Source organism: Oryx dammah, unplaced genomic scaffold (assembly GCF_014754425.2).
Source record: "Oryx dammah isolate SB20612 unplaced genomic scaffold, SCBI_Odam_1.1 HiC_scaffold_2, whole genome shotgun sequence".
Lineage (NCBI taxonomy): Eukaryota > Metazoa > Chordata > Mammalia > Artiodactyla > Bovidae > Oryx > Oryx dammah.
Window position 1 is genome coordinate 142,996,267 of NW_024070186.1, and position 16,625 is coordinate 143,012,891.

General features: G+C 36.5%; 1 long non-coding RNA gene across 1 annotated transcript in view; it reads right to left on the reverse strand.

Annotated features, from left to right (window-relative positions):
- Positions 1–5,982: 5,982 nt before the first annotated feature.
- LOC120853546 overlaps positions 5,983–16,625 on the reverse strand; it is a 13,846-nt gene continuing 3,203 nt past the window's right edge. The window contains exons 2-4 of the long non-coding RNA XR_005718804.1: positions 13,724–13,727; positions 11,273–11,279; positions 5,983–6,075 (exon numbers count right to left, since the gene is read on the reverse strand). This is a non-coding gene — a long non-coding RNA (uncharacterized LOC120853546). The remainder of the gene's footprint in view (positions 6,076–11,272; positions 11,280–13,723; positions 13,728–16,625) is intronic.

The window sequence follows — 16,625 nt, forward strand, 5'->3', positions numbered from 1 at the left end:
GTCAATAACAGAGCTAAATTTCAAATCACAATAATATTTCAATATTAATGATATCAAACTAGGTAAATTTGTGCAGTACTTATGGTCATAAACATTTTGTTCACATTATGAAGTAATGTTCTATAGTTCTGCCTGTTTTGATATAAGTAAAATGAGACACAAAATCTTAAATGACGTATTCATCTTTATGGATCAAGTGTTCTAATTTCTAAAGAAATGTGGTTTTAAAATCTTCTAAATGTCCAAAGAAATGATAAAGTATGATGTAAAATGGTAAAACCTCTTGTGCAGCTTTTAATTCAACTTTTAAGAAAAAAAAAAATGGAACACTAACCATACATTTTAATTCTTAATACATTCCTCTAAAAATTGGTCTTAGATGTTCTTTTAGAATTTTAGTATTTAAAGTGGAGAGATTAGGGCATTTAATAAAATTTTTTATTTTAGAGATGGAAAAATGTGCACAAGAAAGCAAAATCTACATACTTAGTTATTAGCATATTTATGATTGAAATGCCTGTCATTAACTGTACTAATTTTTACATGTTTATTTGTGTGGTTAGTTATATGCTCAAATGTTTAACTTATCCAGGAGATTTCCAGTGTTTGTAACTAAGAACTTTGATCAACAGGCTTGGAAAAACTGGAAAAAATATCCTTTGATCCCAGAATTACCTGAAGCTTTATTTCATTTACAATAAAGCAACTTAAAAATATAATCTATATTTCCATTCAATTTTCTTGACTTTTAGTTTCTAATTTAACCAAATTTAGACTCCTATCTTTAAATGCTGGCCATATTTTCCCCTCCCTACAAGGAAATTCAAAGCAGAGTTTTTGATACTATCAAATCCATTACACCCTACTTCTCTTTCTCCATTTTTTTCAATTTTCCTTAGTAGGTTGTGCCACTAATTACTCAGGTAATCAGGCAAACCTCCCAGATATCATTCTTATCTCTTTGTTTTCCTTTAACCAACAACCAATTCATTATTGTCCTAGGCAAATCTTCCAAAAGTATTTAAGGATCTTAATCACTTTTTTCTTACCAGCTACATTGCTATCACCCTATTTCAAGCGCTCATCTCCTCTGACCTGTATTGTGTTATTACAACAGTCTGGTAGCTGATCTTCCTGAGAGTAACCTTTGCTTTTGACATGGGGGCCAGAGTTATATTATTACATCTAACTTGGAGTCATTAATTTATAAAGAATATTTAAAGCCATAGGATGAGACAAAGAGCTCCTAAGAAATAATTATAATGTAAGTGAAGAGGGATTAAAAAGTTAACACGGATTAACTCTAAGGCATCCTAACATTTAGAGGACAAGAAGAGGATAAGAGACATAAAAGAGTTCAGAAATAACCAGTGACATAACAGGAAAACCAGGATAGTTGGACTTTTCTAGAGGCTCAGAAGGTAAAGAATCTTCCTGCAATGCCAGAGAACCAGGTTTGATCCCTGGGTTAGGGTGGTCCCCTGGAGAAGGGAATGGCTATCCACTCCAGTATTCTTGTCTGTGGAATCCCATGGACAAAGGAACCTAGCAGGCTACTGTCCGTGGGGTCACAAAGAGTCAGACACAACTGAGCAACTAACACTTATATCTCCAAGAAACATTGACAAAAGTTTTCCTAAAATCAGAATATGTTCATTTCTGTCACGTGGTGCTGCATTTTCCAAGACGATAACTGATACACCTGGATGTGGGGGGAAAAAAACCAAGTATATTGGTAACAAACTTGTCAAGTTACCCACAAATTTATTTTTTGTTTTTGTTGTTTATCCCACATCCAGGTGTATCATCAATGAAATAGTAAGGACAAGAATATTTGTGGTGAAGAATTACTGACAACAAATAGAAACCATACCTACGAGGACTTTGTCTTTATGAATGGATTACAGAATTGCAGTGGCAGCTGAAAAGAGAGTAGGGTCTTGGGGGGATTTCTGTTTATCTTCTAAGAAAGGTGTTATTTTGGTGTATTTGTATGCTAATCACACTTGTCAGGTAGGGAGAAAGAAGTCAGTGATTTAGGAGAGAGAAGTAATTTGTACAAAAACACAATTCTTTATAAGTTGAGACGTGAAAAGGCTCAGGGAATAAGTGGAGAGATAAGCCTTGGGTATGAGCAGGGATTGGTCATCTTTTATTGCAGCATAAATATTTGTGTAGAGATTATAGTTACTTGAGAAAGAGAAGGAAAAAATAGTGTCATCAGGTGAAAGAAGATTTCAATTAGAGTAAGAAAGGGAACACAAGGTGGAGAGAAGAGATAGAGTAGGTACATAAAAGAATTTTTTGAAGATGGTCTATAAATCCTTATGAATACAATGAATAATGTTTGGCAGGGCACCAGGAGGAGGCATGAAGGAGCTGGGAGAATCCTAATAGCTCACTGTCTGTCTGTGTGCCCAACAGATACTTAGCACAGAAAAGCAGATACATTGAAATTCTGAGAACATTAGATAGCTTTCTTCACAGTGTTTCTGCCTCTGAATTAGAAATTTAAAAGCAAAATTGAAAGAAAACTGGACACCATAAAGAAGAGATGAATAGAAGTAGACTCCTAAAGAATAAAATTCATGAATGATATGAACAAAAAGAGAAAAAATTCTGAAAGGAAGTGATCATGTTAATCATAAACCAGCTCTGTGGCACAATGGATAGCACATTGGACTTCTAGCTGGCCTGATAGTGGTTATTCATGTTCATCATAATTTGCAAAACATTTAAATACAGTTACACATTGATTTTAAACTCTCATATAATATAATTAGATGTTTTACCACTTGATTTGTTTTATATATATGACAGAGGATAAGATGGCTGAACAGCAACACACATGCAATGGACATGAACTAGGGCAAACACTGTGAGATGCTGAGGGACAGGGAGGCCTGGCATGTTGCAGTCCATGGTGTCACAAAGAGTCGGACATGACTGGGTGACTGAAAAGCAATAGTATATATCAAAAACTACCAAAATATTCTTATGAATAAATTAAAAATTATAAGAGATTTCTATATAAAATGAAAAAAGCATGAAAATTGTAATAGAGGTAACCAGTATAAACCATGGGGGAATGAAATTTGCTAAATCCAGGGATACACAGAATTTACTCCAGCTCCAGTGAATCTATAGCTTTGGATGTAGGTAAGCTACATACTGAAAGAGATGGGAATACCAGACCACCTGACCTGCATCTTGAGAAACCTATATGCAAGTCAGGAAGCAACAGTTAGAACAGGACATGGAACAACAGACTGGTTCCAAATAGGAAAAGGAGTACGTCAAGGCTGTATATTGTCACCCTGCTTATTTAACTTCTATGCAGAGGACATCATGAGAAACGCTGGACTGGAAGAAACACAAGCTGGAATCAAGATTGCTGGGAGAAATATCAATAATCTCAGATATGCAGATGACACCACCCTTATGGCAGAAAGTGAAGAGGAACTCAAAAGCCTCTTGATGAAAGTGAAAGAGGAGAGTGAAAAAGTTGGCTTAAAGCTCAACATTCAGAAAACAAAGATAATGGCATCTGGTTCCATCACATCATGGGAAATAGATGGGGAAACAATGGAAACAGTGTCAGATTTTATTTTGGTGGGCTCCAAAATCACTGCAGATGGTGACTGCAGCCGTGAAATTAAAAGACGCTTACTCCTTGGAATGAAAGTTATGACCAACCTAGATAGCATATTCAAAAGCAGAGACATTACTTTGCCAACAAAGGTCCATCTAGTCAAGGCTATGGTTTTTCCAGTAGTCATGTATGGATGTGAGAGTTGGTCTGTGAAGAAAGCTGAGCACCAAAGAACTGATGCTTTTGAACTTTGGTGTTGGAGAAGACTCTTGAGAGTCCCATGGACTGCAAGGAGATCCAACCAGTCCATTCTAAAGGAGATCACACTTGGGTGTTCATTGGAAGGACTGATGCTAAAGCTGAAACTCCAGTACTTTGGCCACCTCATGCAAAGAGTTGACTTATTGGAAAAGACCCTGATGCTGGGAGAGATTGGGGGCAGGAGGAGAAAGGGACGACAGAGGATGAGATGGCTGGATGGCATCACTGACTCAATGGACATGAGTTTGAGTAAACTCCGGGAGTTGGTGATGGACAGGGAGGCCTGGCATGCTGCGATTCATGGGGTCACAAAGAGTCGGACACGACTGAGCTCTGAACTGAAGCTATATACATGTTTGAACACCCTCAAATAATTTTCAGATGACTTGCTTGGACAACTACGGGGTTAAGAAATTTAAAAGTATTATTGATAGGACTCGATGTGAAAAATCTTAGAATTGCTGAAGAATGAAGTATTATTTGAGCTTTGTATTTAAACCGAATTATTTCATCATTGTCAGGAGCATTGTTGCTATTATATTGAGGTTAACAATGTAACTTTAGTTATACAGTTAGAATATCCTAGAGGATAATCTGTCCAACTAGCAAGTAGGACCATGATTCATCATATTCATTGTTACTTTATCTTTAATTTGTTAAAATAGAGTTGTTGCTATTATTCAATTGAAAAATTTGATCTCCTTTCAAGGGACTCTCAACAGCCTTCTCCACCACCACAATTTGAAAGCATCTTTTTTTTGGCACTCAGTCTTCTTTTAAGTTCAAGTCTTACATCCATACGTGACTATTGGAAAAACCATAGCTTTGACTCTATGGACCTTTGTTAGCAAAGTGATGTTTCTGCTTTTTAATATGCTTTCTAGCTATGTCGTAGATTTCCTTCCAAGGAGCATGTGTCTTTTTTTTTTTTTTTAATTTCATGGTTGCAGTCACCATCCACAGTGATTTTGAAGTCCAAGAAAATAAAATCTGCCACTGTTTCCAACTTTTCATCATCTTTTTGCCATGAAATGATGAGACTGGATGCCATGATCTTAATTTTTTGAATGTTGAGCTTTAAGCCAATTTTTTCACTCTCCTCTTTCTCTTTCATCAAGATTCACTTTAGTCCCTCTTCACCTTCTGTCATTAGAGTGGTATCATCTACATATCTGAGGCTGTTGATATTTCCCCCTGTAGTATTGCTTCCAACTTGTGATTCATCTAGCCCAGCATTTTACATGATGTACTCTTCATATAAATTAAATAAGCAGGGTGACAATATACAGCCTCGACATACTCTGGCCCCAATTTTGAGCCAGTCTGTTGTTCTATGTCAACTGTTGGTCTTGACCTGCATACAGGTTTCTCAGGAGGCAGGTCAGGTGGTCTGGTATTCCCATCTCTTTAAGAATTTCCCACAGTTTGTCCTGTTCTACACAATCAAAGGTTTTAGGGTAGTCAATGAAGCAGACATAGATGTTTAACTGCAATTCTATTGCTTTTTCTATGATCCAATGGATGTTGGCAATTTAATCTCTCATCCTCTGCTTTTTATAAATCCAAATTTGTAAATCTGGAAGTTTTGGTTCACATACTGCTGTTATCTTGAAGGTCTTTGATCTATCCGTTGACCACATGTGAATTAAAAGCAATTATGTGGTAGTTTGAATATTCTTTGGCATGGCTTTACTTTAGGATTGGAATGAAAATTGACCTTTTCCAGTTCTGTGGTCACTGCTGAGTTTTGCAAATTTGCTGGCATATAGACTGCAGCACTTCAATAGCATCATCTTTTAGGATTTGACACAGCTCAGCTGGAATTTCATCACCTCCACTAGCTTTGTTCATCATAATGATTCCTAAGGCCCACTTGACTTCACATTCCAGAATGTCTGGCTCTAGGTGAGTGACCACACCATTGTGGTTATCTGAGTCACAACGACATTTTCTTGTAGAGTTCTGTGTATTCTTGCCACCTCTTCTTAATCTCTCTGCTTCTGTTATGTCCCTACCAATTCTGTCATTTATTATGCCCATCTTTGCATGAGTTATTCTCTTGGTATCTCCAATTTCCCTGAAGAGATCTCTATTCATTCCCATTTAATTGTTTTCCTCTATTTCTTTGCGTTTTTCACTTAAGAAGTCTTTATCTCTCTTTGATATTCTTTGGAACTCTGGATTCAGCTGGGTATATCTCTCCGTGTCTCCTTTGTGTTTTGCTACAGTGCTTCAACATAATTGTAGGAAACAGACACCTTCTTGGTAGGATCTATTATGATTCTAAAAAAGTGCCTATAACTTTTTCTATGTAATTTACATAAGAACAAATATAAATTTTATGTTTATCTTATCTCAAATTAGCATACATTCATTTCTTTAGTTTATGCTAAATGAGTTAACCAATTTTCTATTTTCTTTTTAAAGTATAAAAAATATTTCAAAAGTATTTTCTAAAAACTAAAATAATTCCTAAGGTCATTTAATGATATTTCAGAATATGTATTTCTATTAGCATGTCCAAATTCACCATTAGTAAAAGTGAGATCATTTTAATGTGTAATAATAACTCATCTAATCCTCTCAACCTCACAAGGTAGGTAATGCTATTATCACAAATTTAGAGGGAGTGACTTGCTGAAGATCACAATTATCATCATCAGACCAGCTAGAATTTGAATACAGGTAGTTTGATGTCAGTGTCCCTATGCCTAAACACTTCATTCTAAATGCGTTGAAAAATTAAAAACAAAATTACAGCATATCTATATCATTGAGTGTATCAAGAATAAAAATTTACATGTACTCAGAGTGAAAATATAGTATAGATAAGAACCACTGGGGAATCTATATGTAAAGCACAAAACTATAAAACTTATAGAAGGTAATGTAGGAGAAATTAATTAATTTGAACTGTGGTGATAACTTTTCAAAGCACCACCAAAGGAATAATACCTGAATGAAGTAATAGATAAATTGAGCTTTATTAAAATTAAAAACATGTAATCTGAGGAAATAATGTCAAGAGAATGAGAAGATAAGCATAGAGAGGGAGAAAATATCTGCAAAAGACATATGATATAGGACTGTTCTCTAAATATAAGAAGAATCTTTAAAATTCAACAATAAGACAGCAAAATAATTTGATTAAAAAATGGTCAAAGATTTTTGAGACACCTCACCAAAGAAGAAATACAGATGACAAATAAGCATATGAAAAGATGTTCCACATCATAGGGCAATGGGGAGTGTGGATTAATACAATAATAATATATCACCTATAGGTATACAGTATCCAGTGAAGTACTTGGATGCAATCTCAAAAAAGACAGAATGATCTCTGTTCATTTCCAAGGCAAATCATTTAGTAATCCAAGTCTATGCCCTGACCAGTAATGCTGAAGAAGCTGAAATTGAACATTTCTATGAAGACCTACAAGACTTTCTAGAACTAACACCCCAAAAAAGATGTCCTTTTCATTATAGAGGACTGGAATAAAAAAGTAGTAAGTCAAGAGATACCTAGAGTAACACAAATTTCACCTTGGAGCACAAAACAAAGCAGGGCAAAGGCTGACAGAATTTTTCCAAGAAAATGCACTGGTCATAGCAAACACCCTCTTCCAACAATACAAGAGAAGACTCTACACATGGACATCACCAGATGGTCAGGACCAAAATCAGATTGATTATATTCTTTGCAGCCAAAGTTGGAGAAGTACTATACAATCAGCAAAAGCAAGACCGGGAGCTAACTGTGGCTCAGACCATGAACACCTCATTGCCAAATTCAGAATTAAATTGAAGAAAGTAGGGAAAAACACTAGACCATTCAGGTATGACCTAAATCAAATCATTGCCATTATACAACGGAAGTGAGAAATAGATTCAAGGGATTATATCTGATAAACAGAGTACCTAGAAAACTATGAACAGAGGTTGGTGACACTGTACAGGAGGCAGTGATCAAGACCATCCCCAAGAAAAAATAAATGCAAGAAAGCAAAAGAGTTTTCTGAGGAGGCCTTAAAAATAGGTGAGAAAAGAAACGATGTTAAAGGCAAAGGAGAAAAAGAGAGCTATATCCATTTGAATGCAGAGTTCCAAGGGATAGCAAGGAGAGATAAGAAAGCCTTCCTCAGTGATCAATGAAAAGAAATAGAGGAAAACAATAGAATAGGAATGACTAGAGATCAGTTCAAGAAAATTAGAGATACCAAGGGAACATTTCATGCGAAGATGGGCACAATAAAGGAAAGAAATAGTATGGATCTAACAGAAGCAAAAGATATCTAGAAAAGGTGGCAAGAGTACATAGAAAAATTATACCAAAAAAAAAAAAAAAGATTTTTGTGGCCCAGATAAACACAATGGTGTGATCACTCACCCAGAACCAGACATCTGGAGTGTGAAGTCAAGTGGGCCTTAGGAAACATCACTATAAACAAAACTACTGGAGGTGAAGGAATTCTAGTTGAGCTATTTCAAGTCTTAAAGGATGATGCTGTGAAAGTGCTGCACTCAATATGCCATCAAATTTGGAAAACTCAGCAGTGGCCACAGGACTGGAAAAGGTCAGTTTTCATTCCAATTCCTAAGAAAGGCAATGCCAAAGAATGCTCAAACTACAGCAAAATTGCACTCATTTCACACACTAGCAAAGTAATGATCAAAATTCTCAAAACCAGGCTTCAACAGTACATGAACTGTGAACTTCAAGGTGTTCAAGCTGGTTTTAGAAAAGGCAGAGGAACCAGATATAAAATTGCCAACATCCAGTGGATCATTGAAAAAGCAAGACAATTCCAGAAAAAAAAAAAAAATTTACTTCAGCTTCATTGACTGCATCAGAGCCTTTTACTGTGTAGATCACAACAAACTGTGGAAAATTCTGAAAGAGATGGGAGTACCAGACCACCTCACCTGCCTCGTGAGAAATCTGTATTCAGGTCAAGAAGCTACAGTTAGAACTGGACATTATAGACTGGTTCCAAACTGGGAAAGGATTACATCATGGCTGCATATGGTCACCCTGCTCATTTAACTTATATGCAGAGCACATCATGTGAAATGCCAGGATGGATAAAGCACAAGCTGGAATCAAGATTTCTGGGAGAAATATCAATGACTTCAGATATTCAAATGACACCACCCTTATGGTAAAAAGCAAAGAAAAACTAAGGAGCCTCTGGATGAATGTGAATGAAGAGAGTGAAAAAGTTGACTTAACGTTCAAGATTCAGAAAATTATGATCATGGCATCTGGTCCAACTTGATGGCAAATAGGGAGACAATGGAAACAGTGAGAAAATTTTTCTGGAGCTCCAAAATCTTTGCAGATGGTGACTGTAGCCATGAAATTAAGAGACGCTTGCTCCTTGGAAGAAAAGCTTTGATCAACCTAGACCACATATTAAAAGACAAAGACATTTTGAGTTTTTATTTTTGTGTATGGTGTTAGATAGTGATCTAGTTTCATTCTTTTACAAATGGTTGACCAGTTTTCCCAGCACCACTTGTTAAAGAGATTGTTTTTAATCCATTGTATATTCTTGCCTCCTTTGTTGAAGATAAGGTGTCCATAGTTGTGTTGATTTATCTCTGGGCTTTCTATTTTGTTCTATTTTGATCTACATTTCTGTCTTTGTGCCAGTACCATACTGTCTTAATGACTGTGGCTTCGTAGAAGAGCCTGAAGTCAGGCAGGTTGATTCCTCCAGTTCCATTCTTCTTTCTCAAGATTGCTTTGGCTATTCGAGGTTTTTTTGTATTTCCATACAAATTGTGAAATTATTTGTTCTAGCTCTGAAAAATACCGCTGTAAGCCAGAGAGAAAAACAGCAATACAGTATACTAACACATATATATGGAATTTAGAAAAATGATAATGATAACCCTGCATGTGAGACAGCAAAAGAGGCACAGATGTATAGAAAAGTCTTTTGGACTCTGTGAGAGAGGAAGAGGGTGGGATGATTTGGGAGAATGGCATTGAAACATGTATAATATCATATAAGAAATGAATCACCAGTCTAGGTTCGATGCAGGATACAGGATGCTTGGGGCTGATGCACTGGGATGACCCAGAGAGATGGTATGGGGAGGGAGGTGGGAGGGGGGTTCAGGATTGGGAACACGTGTACAACCCATGGCAGATTCATGTTGATGTATGGCAAAACCAATACAGTATTGTAAAGTAAAATTTAAAATAAATAAATAAATAAATAAAAGGCAAAGACATTACTTTGCTGACAAAGGTCCATCTAGTCAAAGCTATGGTTTTTCCAGTAGTCAAGTATGGATGTGAGAGTTGAAGTATAAAGAAAGCTGAGCAATGAAGAATTGATGCTTTTGAACTCTGGTGTTGGAGAAGACTTGAGAATCCCTTGGAATTCAAGGAGATCAAACAAGTCTATCCTAAAGGAAATCAGTCCTGAATGTTCATAGGAAGGACTGATGCTGAAGCTGAAACTCCAATACTTTGGTCACCTTATGTGAAGAGCTGACTCATTTGAAATGACCCTAATGCTGGGAAAGATTGAAGGCAGGAGGAGAAGAAGCCAACAGAGGATAAGATGGTTGGATGGCATCACTGACTCCATGGATTTGAGTTTGAATAAGCTCTGGGAGTTGGTGGTGGGCAGGGAGGCCTGTCGTGCTGCGGTGCATGGGGTTGAAAAGAGACAGACACTGCTGAACGACTGAACTGAACTGAACCTATTAGAGGACCAAATCCAGAACACTGACAATACCAAATACTGGCAAAAATGTGGGGCAAAAGGAAATCTCTTCCATTCCTAGGGAAAATATAAATGAATATGGTTAATTTAGAGAGTTTTGAAGTTTCATATAAAACTAAACTTGTTCTTGCCAGATGATCTAACAATAATATTCCTAGTATTTACCTCAAAGAGTTCAAAATTTATGCCCCCGAAGGACCCTTACATGGATTTATGAATGATTTATTCATAACTGCCTAAACCTGAAAGCAACTAGGCTCTCTTTCAATAGGTGAGAGATACATGTAGACAATGAAATATTATTCAGGACATAAAATAAATGAGCTATGAAATTATGATAAAACATGTTTTAAGCCAAACAACAAGGGAAAAACTTAAATGCCTGTAATTTTTTTTTCTTGTTTATTTTATTTTATTATTATTTTTTTTAATTTTATTTATTTATTTATTTTTAATTTTTACTTTACAATTCTGTATTGGTTTTGGCATAGATTGACATGAATCCACCACAGGTGTACATGCGTTCCCAAACATGAACCCCCCTCCCCACAACATCTCTCTGGGTCATCCCCGCGCGTCAGCCCCAAGCGTGTCATATCCTGCATCAGACATAGACTGGCATTTCGATTCTTACATGATATTATACATGTTTCAATGCCATTCTCCCAAATCATCACACCCTCTCCCTCTCCCTCTGAGTCCAAAAGTCTGCTATACACATCTGTGTCTTTTTTGCTGTCCTGCATAAGAGGTCATCATTGCCATCTTCCTAAATTCCATATATATGTGTTAGTATACTGTATTGGTGTTTTTCTTTCTGGCTCAATCACTCTGTATAATCAGCTCCAGTTTCATCCATCTCATCAGAACTGATTCAAATGTATTCTTTTTAATGGCTGAGTAATACTCCATTGTGTATATGTACCACAGCTTCCTTATCCATTCATCTACTGATGGACATCTAGGTTGTTTCCATGTCCTGGCTATTATAAACAGTGCTGCGATGAACATTGGGGTACATGTGTCTCTTTCAATTCTGGTTTCCTCTGTGTGTATGCCCAACAGTGGGATTGCTGGGTCATAAGGCATTTCTATTTGCAATTTTTTAAGGAATCTCCACACTGTTCTCCATAGTGGCTGTACTAGTTTGCATTCCCACCAACAGTGTAGGAGGGTTCCCTTCTCTCCACACACTCTCCAGCATTTATTGCTTGCAGATTTTTGGATCACAGACATTCTGACTGGTGTGAAGTGGTACCTCATTGTGGTTTTGATTTGCATTTCTCTAATAATGAGTGATGTTGAGCATCTTTTCATGTGTTTGTTAGCCATCCGTATATCTTCTTTGGAGAAATGTCTATTTAGTTCTTTGGTCCATTTTTTGATTGGGTCGTTTATTTTTCTGGAATTGAGCTGCAGGAGTTGCTTGTATATTTTTGAGATTAGTTGTTTGTCAGTTGCTTCATTTGCTATTATTTTCTCCCATTCGGAAGGCTGTCTTTTCACTTTGCTTATGTTTTCCTTTGTTGTGCAGAAGCTTTTAATTTTAATTAGATCCCATTTGTTTATTTTTGCTTTTATTTCCAGAATTCTGGGAGGTGGATCATAGAGGATCCTGCTGTGGTTTATGTCAGAGAGTGTTTTGCCTATGTTCTCCTCTAAGAGTTTTATAGTTTCTGGTCTTACATTTAGATCTTTAATCCATTTTGAGTTTATCTTTGTGTGCGGTGTTAGAAAGTGATCTAGTTTCATTCTTTTACAAGTGGTTGACCAGTTTTCCCAGCACCACTTGTTAAAGAGATTGTCTTTACTCCATTGTATATTCTTGCCTCCTTTGTCAAAGATAAGGTGTCCATATGTATGTGGATTTATCTCTGGGCTTTCTATTTTGTTCCATTGATCTATATGTCTGTCTTTGTGCCAATACCATACTGTCTTGATGACTGTGGCTTTGTAGTAGAGCCTGAAGTCAGGCAAATTGATTCCTCCAGTTCCATTCTTCTTTCTCAAGATTGCTTTGGCTATTCGTGGTTTTTTGTATTTCCATACAAATCTTGAAATTATTTGTTCTAGTTCTGTGAAAAATATCGCCGGTATCTTGATAGGGATTGCATTGAATTTGTAAATTGCTTTGGGTAATATACTTATTTTCACTATATTGATTCTTCTGATCCATGAGCATGGTATATTTCTCCATCTATTAGTGTCCTCTTTGATTTCTTTCATCAGTGTTTTATAGTTTTCTGTATATAGGTCTTTAGTTTCTTTAGGTAGATATATTCCTAAGTATTTTATTCTTTTGGTTGCAATGGTGAATGGAATTGTTTCCTTAATTTCTTCTTCTACTTTCTCATTATTAGTGTATAGGAATGCAAGGGATTTCTGTGTGTTGATTTTATATCCTGCAACTTTACTATATTCATTAATTAGCTCTAGTAATTTTCTGGTAGAGTCTTTAGTGTTTTCTATGTAGAGGATCATGTCATCTGCAAACAGTGAGAGTTTTACTTCTTCTTTTCCAATTTGGATTCCTTTTATTTCTTTTTGTGCTCTGATTGCTGTGGCTACAACTTCCAGAACTATGTTGAATAGTAGTGGTGAAAGTGGGCACCCTTGTCTTGTTCCTGACTTAAGGGGAAATGCTTTCAATTTTTCACCATTGAGGATAATGTTTGCTGTGGGTTTGTCATATATAGCTTTTATTATATTGAGGTATGTTCCTTCTATTCCTGCTTTCTGGAGAGTTTTTATCATAAATGGATGTTGAATTTTGTCAAAGGCCTTCTCTGCATCTATTGAGATAATCATATGGTTTTTATTTTTCAATTTGTTAATGTGGTGAATTACATTGATTGATTTGTGGATGTTGAAGAATGCTTGCATCCCTGGGATAAAGCCCACTTGGTCATGGTGTACGATCTTTTTAATGTGTTGTTGGATTCTGATTGCTAGAATTTTGCTGAGGATTTTTGCATCTATGTTCATCAGTGATATTGGCCTGTAGTTTTCCTTTTTTGTAGTATCTTTGTCAGGTTTTGGTATTAGGGTGATGGTGACCTCATAGAATGAGTTTGGGAGTTTCCCTTCCTCTGCAATTTTCTGGAAGAGTTTGAGTAGGATAGGTGTTAACTCTTCTCGAGATTTTTGGTAGAATTCAGCTGTGAAGCCGTCTGGACCTGGGCTTTTGTTTGCTGGAAGATTTCTGATTACAGTTTCAATTTCCATGCTTGTGATGGGTCTGTTAAGATTGTCTATTTCTTCCTGGTTTAGTTTTGGAAAATTGTATTTTTCTAAGAATTTGTCCATTTCTTCCAGGTTGTCCATTTTATTGGCATATAATTGCTGATAGTAGTCTCTTATGATCCTTTGTATTTCTGTGTTGTCTGTTGTGATCTCTCCATTTTCATTTCTAATTTTATTGATTTGATTTTTCTCTCTTTGCTTCTTGATGAGTCTGGCTAATGGTCTGTCAATTTTATTTATCCTTTCAAAGAACCAGCTTCTGGCTTTGTTGATTTTTGCTATGGTCTCTTTTGTTTCTTTTGCATTTATTTCTGCCCTAATTTTTAAGATTTCTTTCCTTCTGCTAACTCTGGGGTTCTCTAATTCTTCCTTTTCTAGTTGCTTTAGGTGTAGAGTTAGGTTATTTATTTGACTTTTTTCTTGTTTCTTGAGGTATGCCTGTATTGCTATGAACTTTCCTCTTAGCACTGCTTTTATAGTGTCCCACAGGTTTTGGGTTGTTGTGTTTTCATTTTCATTCGTTTCTATGCATATTTTGATTTCTTTTTTGATTTCTTCTGTGATTTGTTGGTTATTCAGAAGCGTGTTGTTCAGCCTCCATATGTTGGAATTTTTAATAGGTTTCCTCCTGTAATTGAGATCTAATCTTAGTGCATTATGGTCAGAAAAGATGCTTGGAATGATTTCGATTTTTTTGAATTTATCAAGGTCATATTTATGGCCCAGGATGTGATCTATCCTGGAGAAGGTTCCATGAGCACTTGAGAAAAAGGTGAAATTCATTGTTTTGGAGTGAAATGTCCTATAGATATCAATTAGGTCTAACTGGTCTAATGTATCATTTAAAGTTTGCGTTTCTTTGTTAATTTTCTGTTTAGTTGATCTGTCCATATGTGTGAGTGGGGTATTAAAGTCTCCCACTATTATTGTGTTGTTGTTAATTTCCCCTTTCATACTTGTTAGCATTTGTCCTACATATTGCGGTGCTCCTATATTGGGTGCATATATATTTATAATTGTTATATCTTCTTCTTGGATTGATCCTTTGATCATTATGTAGTGGCCTTCTTTGTCTCTTTTCACAGCCTTTGTTTTAAAGTCTATTTTATCGGATATGAGTATTGCCACTCCTGCTTTCTTTTGGTCTCTATTTGCATGGAATATCTTTTTCCAACCCTTCACTTTCAGTCTGTATGTGTCCCTTGTTTTGAGGTGGGTCTCTTGTAAGCAGCATATAGAGGGTTCTTGTTTTTGTATCCAATCGGCCAGTCTTTGCCTTTTGGTTGGGGCATTCAATCCATTTACGTTTAAGGTAATTATTGATAAGTATGATCCCGTTGCCATTTGTTTTATTATTTTGGGTTCAGGTTTATACTCCCTTTTTGTGTTTCCTGTCTAGAGAATATCCTTTAGAATTTGTTGGAGAGCTGGTTTGGTGGTGCTGAATTCTCTCAGCTTTTGCTTGTCTGTAAAGCTTTTGATTTCTCCTTCATATTTGAATGAGATCCTTGCTGGGTATAGTAATCTGGGCTGTAGGTTATTTTCTTTCATCACTTTAAGTATGTCTTGCCATTCCCTCCTGGCCTGAAGAGTTTCTATTGAGAGATCAGCTGTTATCCTTGTGGGAATCCCCTTGTGTGTTATTTGTTGTTTTCCCCTTGCTGCTTTTAATAGTTGTTCTTTGTGTTTGATCTTTGTTAATTTAATTAATATGTGTCTTGGGGTGTTTCGCCTTGGGTTTATCCTATTTGGGACTCTCTGGGTTTCTTGGACTTGGGTGATTATTTCCTTCCCCATTTTAGGGAAGTTTTCAACTATTATCTCCTCAAGTATTTTCTCATGGTCTTTCTTTTTGTCTTCTTCTTCTGGGACTCCTATAATTCGAATGTTGGAGCGTTTCATATTGTCCTGGAGGTCTCTGAGATTGTCCTCATTTCTTTTAATTCGTTTTTCTTTTTTCCTCTCTGATTCATTTATTTCTATCATTCTGTCTTCTATTTCACTAATCCTATCTTCTGCCTCCTTTATTCTATTATTTGTCACCTCCAGAGTGTTTCTGATCTCATTTATTGCATTATTCATTGTATATTGACTCTTTTTTATTTCTTCTAGGTCCTTGTTGAACCTTTCTTGCATCTTCTCAATCCTTGTCTCTAGGGTATTTATCTGTGATTCCATTTTGACTTCAAGATTTTGGATCATTTTCACTATCAATATTTGGAATTCTTTCTCAGGTAGATTCCCTATCTCTTCCTCTTTTGTCTGGTTTGGTGGGCATTTCTCCTGCTCCTTTACCTGTTGGGTATTCCTCTGTCTCTTCATCTTGGTTATATTGCTGCGTTTGGAATGGCCTTTTTATATTCTGGTAATTTGTGGAGTTCTCTTTATTGTGGAGCTTCCTCACTGTGGGTGGGGTTGTATCAGTGGCTTGTCAAGGTTTCCTGGTTAGGGAGGCTTGTGTTGGAGGTCTGGTGGGTGGAGCTGGGTTTCTTCTCTCTGGAGTGCAGTGGAGTGACCAGTAATGGGTTATGAGACATCTAAAGTTTTGGAGTAACTTTGAACTGCCTGTATATTGAAGCTCAGGGGTGTGTTCCTGTGTTGCTGGAGAATTTGTGTGATATGTCTTGCTCTGGAACTTGTTGGCCCTTGGGTGGAGCTTTGTTTCAGTGTAGGTTTGGAGGCATTTGATGAGCTCCTATTGCTTAATGTTCCCTGAATTCAGGAGTTCTCTGATGTTCTCAAGCTTTGGACTTAAGCCTCCTGCTTCTGGTTTTCGGTTTTATTTTTAC